Here is a 12,166-nt window from a genome sequence, read left to right as displayed (position 1 = left end):
ACGTTTCAGTGAAATGAGCACAGGCGTCATCTACTGAAAGCTGTTGATTTTTGCAGAGAAGCTCGGAGATGATGGAAGTAGTTCTCAAACACTTATTTTCATTGTATACATTATTAAATCACATTTGTCATTTGGTTATATACTGCTCAAAACAGTTGAAGGAACACTTTGAAAACACATCAGATCTCAATGGGAAAAAAAATATCATACTAAATATCTATACTGGTATGGACTGGGTAATGTGTTAGGAATGAAAGGATCCCACATCATTCGATGGAATTGAAAATTATCAACCTACAGAGAGCTGAATTCAAAGACACCCCAAAAATCAAAGTGAAAAACTGACGCAGAAGGCTAGTCCATTTTGCTGAAATTTCATTGCAGCAACTCAAAATGGTACTCAGTAATTTGTATGGCCTCAACATGCTTATATGGGGCATGCCCCATAATGAGACCACGGATGGCGTTCTAGAGTATTTCCCCCCAGATCTGGACCAGGGCATCATTGAGCTCCTGGACAGATGAACCGAAACATAATGTCCCAGAGGTGTTCTATTGGATTTAGGTCAAGCGAGTGTGGGGGCCATTCAATGGTATCAATTCCTTCGTCCTCCAGGAACTGCCTGCATACTTTTTGCCACATGAGGCCAGGCATTGTCGTGCAACAGGAGTCATTGCACCAGTGTAGGGTCTGATAATGGGTCAAAATATTTCATCCTGATACCTAATGGCAGTCAGGGTGCCTTTGTCTAGCCTGTAAAGGTCTGTGCGTCCCTCCATGGATATGCCTTCCCAGACCATCACTGACCCACCACCAAACCGGTCATGCTGAATGTTACAGGCAACATAACATTCTCCATGCCTTCTCCAGACCCTTTCACATCTGTCACATGTGCTCAGAGAACCTGCTCTCATCTGTGAAAAGCATAGGGTTCCACTGGCGGACATGCCAATACTGGTGTTCAATGGCAAATGCCAGTTGAGCTCCACAGTGCCGGGCAGTGAGCACAGGACCCAGTAGAGGACGTTGGGCCCTCAGTCCACCCTCATGAAGTATTTTTCTGATTGTTTGGTCAGAGACATTCACACCAGTGGCCTGCTGGAGGTCATTTTGTATGGCTCTGGCAGTGCTCATCCTGTTCCTCCTTGCACAAGGGAGCAGATATAGGTCCTGCTGATGGGTTAAGGACCTTCTACAGCCCTGTTCAGCTCTCCTAGAGTAACTGCCTGTCTCCTGGAATCTCCTCCATGCTCTTGAGATTGTGCTGGGAGACACAGAAAACCTTCTGGAAATGACACATATTGATGTACCAGCCTGGAGGAGTTGGACTGCCTGTGCAACCTCTGTAGGGTCCAGGTATTCACCTCATGCTACCAGTAGTGGCACTGACCCTAGCCAAATGCAAAACTAGTGAAAAACAGTCAGAAAAGATGAGTAGGGAAAAATTCAGTGGTCTCCACCTGTAACACCATTCCTGCTTTGGGGTCGTCTCATTGTTGCCCAACTAGTGGAAACTGATTAACAACCCTCTCTGCTTCATTATTGATCAGATCAATATCCCAGGAGCTTAATTGACTTGATGCTATACTCTGATTAAAAAGTGTTCCTTTCATTTTTTTGAGCATCGTTCAATGTATTTTGTTCTATTTAAGCGTTACAGCTGGAATTTTATATTTTGAATAATAACAGATCCTGATTAAATCCAAGATCTAAATCAGACAGAATATTAAATATTAATACAAACACTTAATGGGATAAAGTTATATTTAATCAATTGTGAATCTACTGTTTTAAACGACTCTATGTAATGTATGACTATGTAAAATAAAGCAGTGAAATAATACTACATTTGTTATTTAAGAGTTATTTAAACAAACAATGAGTGATTTATTATAAACTCATTGCAACAATAACAAATGATTGCTATTGTAGGCATGCCTTCAACTCATCCTCTTAAATCTAAAACTAACTCTGGTTAGTATTTTTATGTTGAAATCTGAATTTCCTTATTAAATAAGTAATGCGTCTTCATTTCTTCTGTAATCACAAAAAACAGTTTGTAATCAGCTTGTTGTTGTCACAGTTTTCCCTGAATTCAACCTTGCCTGAAATCCCAGTCCAGAGCTCTAATATTGTACGTAAAAGGTGCCACTAAAAAGAAAAAAACTCCTACAAATGCCACTAAGAACAAACTTTGAGAGGAACCAAGTGAAGTCTATCCTCCTCTTGGCAAAACTACATCACAAAGCTAATACTGTATATTGCACTTTCAGCTGCTTTTATAAAATAAAACAGAAAAATTGTCATTCTGAAGAAGGAGTAAAACACCTTCATATAAAATTGTAATTCTAAAGAAGGAGTAAAACAGCGTCATATAAAACTGTAGTTCTAAAGAAGGAGTAAAACAGCGTCATATAAAACTGTAGTTCTAAAGAAGGAGTAAAACAGCGTCATATAAAATTGTAATTCTAAAGAAGGAGTTAAACCGTCTCATATAAATATATATTAATAGTGGGTGTTTCTGTAGAATTGTAAGTCTTCTTAAATAGGCGATTGTAATATCAAACCTACTGGGTGTGGCTGAAACGTTGAAGCTCATTTTTACAACCATGCTTGAGGCCTGTCTGTACATTCATTTCTTTCAACACTATTATAGTCTTTAGAGAAAGAAAAGTTCATTTATTGAGCTGTATATCTGTGACTAGAAATCCTATCTAGGGAAAATCACATAGCAAATGGATTTTCTTTTTCGTGAGTAGATTAAAAATTAAGTCAACACTTAAATGGAAGAAGTTTGAGTTTCAAGACAAGCAATACACCAAACAGATACACTATAAACAAAGACTTGTTATAGACAATTATTATTCAAACTATTATGCTCCAAAGTTAAAAGAAACACACTGCTAGTTTTGCTAGTAAAATGAACTATAAAAAAAAACAAGTTTCAAAAGTAAAAAAAATAGTTGCTGCCATATCTCCAGCTGCTAGCAGAGCTCATTTTATTGTGTTGGGAATCTTCAAAACATGCGCCAAGAGAGGAGCTGAGGCCTCGGGATAATAGGACAAGTTGACACTTGCAGTAGTTCCATTACAATCATGAGAAATGGGAGCTTATAAAACTAATCTCCACCCCTTTGTCTCCAGTATGACACGTCTTCTAATCTCAGTCCTGCTTTAGATTTAAACTCTGATGTTTACTAAAGTTACATAATTTTTATACATTGCTTGGCCTTTCTATTGTTTCATTTATCATCTTCACACCAAAGAAGATTTGCAAACAAAGAGGTGTAGATACTGTACATAGGAAATATTATATATATATATATATATATATATATATATATATATATATATATATATATATATATATATAGTCAAGGTTAAAAAATCTGTCCAAAGTCTACTCTATCAAGCATAGAACCTTACACCATGAGGAGATAAACTCAAAAAAAAAGCATCCTAATGAGTTGGAGGCAGCAAATTTGATGTATGTGTGATTGCTAGTCTGTGCTTTGTGAATACTAAAAGCTTCATGTTCATAAAATTGTTTATGAAAACATACCAGTTTATTACTTCAATGGTGACTTGTCAGAACCCAGACTGCATATTTTCCTGCAGCATTACGGTTCCATTGGTACTGGAATCCCTGATAATAAATGTCTAATGATCCAATCCTGGCACATACTTAATCTGGCCCACAATTAATTTTATTATTTTTTATATCTTCTACTTTAGCTAGAACTGCCTCCTAAGTGCCGAGACTCAGTGACTCAATCCTGGATGACTTTGCTTTCATCATTTTACAGCCTTGTTTATTTGGAGGTCATATTGACGGATTAAATATGAAGCACTTTACAACGCGCTATAACTGTACAAATAATTTAAGCATAAGTCATAACCATGAAATTTGTGGTCAATAATTCAGAAACAAATCTACTTTTAACTATCGTTTATCTCTTGCAAGTTTCACGTCTTAGACACGATTACATACCGGAGCATGAATAGACTATATGAATAGAATATTCAGCTACAGCTACATTAGAAGATATGAATGACACAAAAATAGGCATATCATAGTATCAGTTTGTGGAAGTGATGATCATAACCACATTTCACACATCACAAACACCGATTCACACATTTAGCATATGGACTGTACCCAGGGCCACGTATCTCGTTATACACGTTAACCTTTGGAGAGAATGTTGCACTTGACAATGTCGCTTTAATGCCCTAAACTGTGTACTGTATTTAGACGTGCAGCTCCACCTGCTTCTCCTGCTCCACCTCCCGAAAGCTCCTCGGCCCGGCAGAAGCCCTGTAGGCATTTCCCACCCCTCCTGCAATGACTTGCTTTAACAACCACACCCAAATGTAGGGCGAGGTTAATCCCAAGCAACAGAAGAAAATGAGACGCAATAGTTCAGTATTTTCAAATGTAAACATATTCAAAGACAGATTGTTAAAGTAAATCGAAATTAAAAATGAAGATAGTTTAGCGTGGCCTTGAAATCTGTTACGCTTCTCTGATTTGAAGTCTTACAAAGATCTTACAGGCAGATCTCCCACAAACTATAGAACTGCCATTATGGATGTTCACATCTGGATGATCAGTTTAGCCGGCTCTTTTAAAAAAAGTGCCTATATATAAGTGCTATATGGTTTGCAGTTGCTTTTGAAACATTTTAAGCCAGCATAATGAAATCAGAATACTCTTTAAATCAAGTATAAATAAAAGAGCAGGTTACGTAAGCTCTTTCATGCATTCTGAATATCACAAGTGTCTGTATTCATTAAACCCTTTAAAAGAAACCCACACCAATGCCTGTCTGAACTATTTTAAACTCTCCACACCCATTTTGTGCAATAAACTGCAGCTGTAAGCCATGACAGGGTCAGATACAGATTTTTTTTTTTTTTTTACAAATTTGCTTCATGGAATTGAAAACAACTTTTATTCCATTTCCTAGTAATCATTCACTATCTCTGTGTAAAGATTACACTGATGTATTTACTGTACCATTCAGAAGCATAAGATAAATAAAATGCTGACCAGTGTAAAAGATCAGTGAAAAATGATTACATTATATGTAGTTACAATCCAAATTGTTTTGCTGTGTGTGTGTGTGTGTGTGTGTGTGTGTGTTATGTATTACAGAGGTGGCAGGTCCTAGTTGGACTAGTATCCTGATTGTTACCTGCTTCTGATTAGTGCTGCATTTTTCAGAAGACCTTTATAAGATTTCCACCCTCACTCCCCAGAAGAAAGAATGCTTGTGCCCCTCTTTTGTGTTTTCTTTTCACATTTTTCGTATTGTTTTTCTTGGTATAGTTTTTGCTTTGTGTTTGATATTAGTTTTATAATGATTTGGACTAGGTTGTTTGTAATATATGTACATAAATGTCATTTACTTTTGTTGTTATTTTCTATGCCTTTGTTCAGATTGGTGAGGTAGTCAGGGAAGATAATTTTCTATATTTTTTGATCTGGTTTGATTAGTTAGAAAAAGGGATGGGTTATTAAAGTATTTCTTTATTATTTTGCTCTTGTCTGAGCCTTTCACCCACTTCTTTTATAATGAAATTGAACATAATTCTTTCCCTGTATGTGTTTTTTTAAGGCAAAATTCATTCTTACCTTTCCAAATGTTACTTACTATCTTACAGTATACACTAAGGTGTATCCAGTGTTCATCCATCAATACTTAGCGTGTACTGTACTGGTCAAACTTGCTAAACAGTCCCTGACTTGGAGAGCAGGGTTTTAAGTTTTCATCTTGTCTCACAACGTCTCACAAAGATTGTTTCACAACTTTTCCAACTCTGCTCAGGTCCCTTCTCAGCTGTATCTGTTTGTCGTTTGTTTTTCCGCTATTGGGGTTTATGATTATGGACCTACATGTACTTCCTGCTGGTTAATCTTGTCTCTGCTTGTGCAAACCCTTTCTTGTGTATACACAGTTATAGAACAGTTGAATAATATTCCAAGTCAGTGTAGTTGTGTTATCCAGAAAATAGTCATTGATTTTGTATTTTCCATGTTTTGATGTTTAATGAAAAGATGTGAATGGGTGTGAAAAGCTTTCGATATCAAGTATTCAGATAATGACTTTCCACTGAATGGAAACCAAATGAAAGCAAACAGAGATAAAAATCTGCTATCAGTTGTTTATGTGGTAAAGTAAAATGAGGTGCATTAAAGCATGAAATCAGCATAAGGTAAAATAATAACAATGATATTGCAAGCATGACCACATTTTAAAGAGCAAAGGTTTACCTGAACGCCTAAAGCCTGAATGCATTACTTCGGCTATTTTTTTCCTCTGTTCTTACAAGATGGATGTCATATTAGTGGGTCCAGACTTGTATTTCTTACTTACTCAGCTATAACTTTCCTATTAGTTTGACTATTAGTTCATATTATTTCTAAATAATGTACTTTAAGATAACTATGAGTTTATGGCCATGAGTTTTTAAGTCTTTAAAAACAAGTCTGTGCCTTGTCTTAAGAACAACCATTGCTGCCCTTAAGCGTAATGATGAGTACATAGACACAAAGAGGAGAGCAATGCAAAGCATGCACATAAACGAAACGACTTACACAAGCTACACAGACAGGTAAAAACCAGCACACATATACACACGTACGCCATTTTGTGTTCTTGCAACAGAAAATACGAAAACTTAGAGTTATGGACATTACATGATAAACACTACTTTATGTAAATGTGTTAAAGAATAAAGAGTGATTTGCTCTGTACTTTTGTCGGGTCACGATTCTTCGGTTGATCGTGTAAACCACGCATCCTTGAACTTCCATTCAGCGTCTCTTTAAACAACAAAATAGTTTGTTTTAATCAACAATTAGCAATTATTCAAATGTGGCTCATTATTAACAGTAAATGTGTATCATTTGTATATTTGTGTATTTTGGCTATGTATTGGCTATCCTGATTCATTTGTTCCTGTATTTGACCAAACATTGTGGGTCCAAGTGAACTTTTTTCTCATGCCTTAGTGATTCAGTTAGTCCGTGTAATAAACCCATATTGTATCCAAAAACATAAAACCACAGCTGTACAGCACACTGCAGACTTAAATGTGCACCTCAACTCCAAAACTGTTCATCAGGATCTCTACAGGGTGAAAATTTATGGTTGAGCTGCTAAAGCCAAATCACTGGTCACTTGTGCCAGTGCCAAACATCGTTTTCAGTGGTGCCAGGAGAGGCTGTGGACAATGCCCAAACCTGGGGGAGTTATACTGTGGAGAAGATTGACACGACAAGATTGACTGTGATGGAGTCTTCCTCTATATCTGTGTATGTGTGTATAAAACTTATGATTATTGTGGAATAATAAGTACTCAGCATACAGCATAAACAGATGTGTCACTAGTTTAATTTTCATGAACACATTAACAGTAACAGATACCTGGGGGGATTCGGCTGAGTTGTTAGAGCCTGCAAAAAACACTGTTACTTTCCAAAACATTACTGACATTGTAGAAGGAGAGACAGAACCTGGACCTCAAATACCCTTTCATCGATTGACATGAAACCATTTTTCCTGCTTCTTACTCCTTCCCATTTGCTACAAAACTAATTTCATCCATGACAACTCATCGAGTGAATTTAATGAGCTTTTATTGATGGGAATGGAATGTAGGTAGGTTTGGTTTTGACAGGATTAGATCTGCTCTGCTGCTACTGCTGCTCAGAGAGACTTGCCTGTTGAACCTGCACAAACAGAGATATTAAGAACATGTTGCTGATGCAAGGTAAGGCAGGAGGACCCCCCCTGTAGCAGAACTAAGCTGGTGGTACTGGGGAAGAGGAGGATAAGGAGGATAATCACTTCCCACATGCTGAGACCAAGCCTGGGAGTTTAGTCAGGATAATAAAGGGTTATGTAGATGGTATCAGGAGAACCATTTAGTGCAAGGGTAGAGTTTCATGGCTGCACTAGATATTTATAAAGTAGGGCTTCATTTGCCTACGATGCAAAATGGCCATACCTAATTTGCCTCACAAATCCCGACCAAAATGTGTATTATAATCATGACCCCAACTGTTCACTTGTGACACGCACATTTCTGTTGGATCATGAACTTAAATGAAGTGGCGCTGGCTAGGGGTTATCCCCTCTGCAGAGACACATCCTTTTTCCCTGTAGAATCAGGAGACCACATAAGAAATGCTGAAAGTGAATTAGAAAACAAAAGCAGTGTTGGGGACATCGCTGCAAGTTCTGTACAGAAACAGGTTGGAGGTTGGACATCTAGATTTGTGCTCTGACCAACCCTGTACACATAAAGCTAAACAAGTAAAGTACTCCTTGCTGTCAATATCGACGAAAACAAAAGTACTGCACTAGGCAGGGCACAACTTTTACAAAGCGCATCCAGGAAAGACAAAGTTTCTAAATAACAGCAACGTAATTCCCCTAAATAAACCATTATGTTTAGGAGAACGTGGCAGGTACGTGATAAACATGCATGAATCACATGTGAAAAATGTTTAACTGCCTAGTAAACTAGTATATCAACTTCTGAAGCGCTGAAAAAAACATCTCTGGAGAATTGGTGACTTGGCATTCAGTATTACCTATTGAGGAGATCGTTAAAGTTTATTAGAGTTCATTAGAGTTCATTAAAATGAACTTGCTCATTCATTAACATTCTCAATACAGTCTTCAAGTGCAACGTCTCACTATAATTCCCAGAATCTATATTCGCATACAAACATGACCAACCAGGACTACACAACCCGACACACACACACACACACACACACACTGCCACATTTAAGATCACCAGATTTCTGATGAGCCTGGTGTGGCCATGCTTGTAGCAGACTATGAGCTGTGGAGAAACTGAATCCATAACATATCGTGGATGTGACACACATATAATAATACATAACATCTACTAAACCAAATATAGAAATGTAAACACAGTATCAAGTAAATCCAGGGCAAAAAAAAGTGTAAGTTATATACAGTGGTACCTCGGTCCTCGACCACACCTGTGTTCGAATTTGCGGTATTTGATTGGAATTTCCGAGTCAATTTGACCTCGGTGTATGAAAGTGTTTTCGGTGTACGACTCGACCGGTGTACGACCCGACCTGAAAAGAGCTATTTTGACCGCACGCGCTTTCCATGCGGCGTAACGTAGCGTAGACAATAGAGATGAAGCGGTTTACGCAGGTCATCTGTTCTGAAAGCTCCACGCCATCAATTGTGGTATAATTTCAGTAGCCATGTCTGCGAAAAAGGGGAAATCAGGCATCAATGTTGCCAAGAGGAAAGTTGTGAGATCAACCATTGCGTTGAAACAGATCAATTGGTTTTACATTATTTCCTATAGGGAAAAATAATTCAGTATTCGACCAGACTTTTGGAACAGATTAAGGTCGAACACTGAGGTACCACTGTACTAAATAATCGTCTTCACTGCTCTCAGCTATAAAAAAATAACTGCTCATCAAATTACACTGAAGGAGCATTCTCAAGACCAGACTAAATCATCTTTTGCTATATTTGGCTATAGTATTATACCAAATCCAAGTAAGTGAATGCTTTATTTTCCCATTAGGGATGGATGAGGTGTTGTGTTTAAAATGCCTACAGAATCCTAGACTAGTCCTTTGTGTGGAGGAAGCATCTCGATATCTTTTGCAATGCTGAAGTGGCATGTCTGATCACGCACAAAACAGAACTTGCCAAACTTTGCTCAAATTCAGTTCAGCTCTTACAACATGTTTCTCTATTAGTCACCAGTCTTATGTTTTCCCACCAGAATGTTAAAAGCAGCAGCTGAAATGTTCGACACCCGCTACTCTACCCATTGCCTGTGGCCTGACTGATTCATTTTCTTACCAGTAAAATCATCTAATGCCACCTGTGATTTCACCTCTGTTTTGTTTTGCGGAAGGCATCGAAACAGAACGAGATCCCGACTAGCTGTTATGCTCCTGATCAGCATCAGATGTTTATTGTTTTGAAAAGCCTCTCTGCAAGTATTTCAGTCAACTCTCCCTCTTTCCCTGTCTCTCCCCCTGTGAAAACTGTCAGTCACGCAGTTCTCATTATCCGGTCCCATTACAGAATAAAAAGCTTTGTCTCTAACCCTTTCATCTGCTCTGTTTTGTTTCCATCGCTTGCTGCTGACAAAAAGGCCACTGTCACAGATGCAGCACAGGAAACATGCATCTGCTTCATATAGCTGCCGGCTGTATCGTTCTATCTGTTTATCTTTCTCATAATCCAGTTTAAAAATGTGCAAAACTTCCGTTCCTGGAAGCTTCTCGAACCGGATTCTTGGAGACTAATTTGGCTAATGTGTAGTGAGCCATTAAAAGATTTGTTTTAGTATCATCCCTCGATCATTTCGGAAATAATCATCCCTAGCAGATGTTAGCATTCTGACTATTTTGTCACTGGATCAGTTGTCTGGAGCCGTATTTGTTCTGCTTGTTGTCAGGAAAAGGGGTTGGGAAGCCGTCTGTCGGAGCTGGGATTTAGCAGCTCCGGTTTGGGATCCACAGATGAGCCGAGCAAATTGTGATATTTGTAAGAGACTTTAAATTACATGACTGTGTTTTTGGGAAATTAGGGAGGGAAGAAAAGAAGTATCGGCCTTCCCCATGTTATATTTATATCAGAAGGGGATCATGTACTTTGTACGACCTAATGTTCTGAGAACTGCTGATAAGATCCACAAAAACACGATTACCTTTTTTGGTGGAACACCAAATGTGTGTGAAAAAGTTTGAAAGCATGTTTGTGTGATTGAGGGTTTGATAATGTTTAAGTGCGTTTGACAGTATGAGAAAATATAATTGTGTGTGTGTGTGCATGTGTGTGTCTGATTGAGGGTTTGATAGTGTGAGACAGTATGTGTGGGAGAGTATGGTACTGTCAAGTCCACCTTTATATATAGAGAACATTTAACAAACAACATACATGTCATACACAACATATATGTATGAGTGTATATGAAAGAATATGGTGTGTATCGGGGGGGGTGAGAGAATTTGATAGTATGTGTGAGAGAGTGTTTTTGATATTGTGTATGAGGAGGTATGATAGTGTGTGTGAGAGAGTTGTATGGTAATGTATGAGAGGGATTGATAGTGTGTGTTAAAGAGTATGATAGTGTGTGTGTGTGTGTGTGAGAGAGAGAGAGAATAACAGAGTGAGAGTATGACAGTGTATATGAGATGAATTACTTCTTTAACTGCCTCTATTATCAAACCTTTGACTCACTCTCATAACATTGTTGGTGTAATTGATAGCTCATGTGAAAAAGATAATGATGTTGATACTGAAATGGTTCAACATTGTGTGTGTTTGAGAGTATGACTGTGTGTATGGGTGTGTGTGTGTGTGTGAGAGAGAGAGAGACATTGTGTATAAAAAGTATGATTCCTTTCACTCATATGTAAGGGTGTGTGTGTGTGTGTGTGTGTTTGAGAGTATGATTGTGTGTGTGTGTGTGAGAGAGAGAGAAATATTGTGAATCAGAAGTATGAGTCCTTTCACTCATATGAAAGTATTTGTGTGTGTGTGTGTGTGTGTGTGTGAATGACAGAAAGAGGTGTCAATTTGAATTATAGCTTAAACGACTTACTCTCACAACATCCATTGTGCAACACAGCAACCAAAACAATTATATCACACAAACAATGAATAATTTATAGTCCAGAACTATATTGCGAGCTTGTTTTTGATTGTGCAAAAGGTTTACGATAATGATATTAAATAAGACACCAAAATAACAAATATTTCTCAAAACATTGTTTATTGTATTAATAGGCAATAAATGAGATCCAAGTTCGAAATCCAAGTGGTTCCAGTTTAAAACCCACATATCAAACCTAAAGCCGTCTCTTCGATACTAAATGGCAGTTTATTTCCAAGCACATTCATATTGCTGATGCAAATCTTGAAAATCTTAACATACAAAAATAACAAAAAGTCCCATTTTTGAGATACAGTTCCCTTAAAACATATAACAGCAACTACTATGTCAGCTCAAGAGAACATTACATGTGCATGTCCAAATATTAATCCAGTTCCCGATATCACTTCATCTCTTATGAAAACGTTACAAAGTCGAACCCAGTAGAAAAGAAAGACTTGTGACTCCCCCATAGTTCGT

Source organism: Hemibagrus wyckioides, linkage group LG25 (genome assembly GCF_019097595.1).
Source record: "Hemibagrus wyckioides isolate EC202008001 linkage group LG25, SWU_Hwy_1.0, whole genome shotgun sequence".
Lineage (NCBI taxonomy): Eukaryota > Metazoa > Chordata > Actinopteri > Siluriformes > Bagridae > Hemibagrus > Hemibagrus wyckioides.
This window is presented reverse-complemented; position numbering follows the sequence as displayed.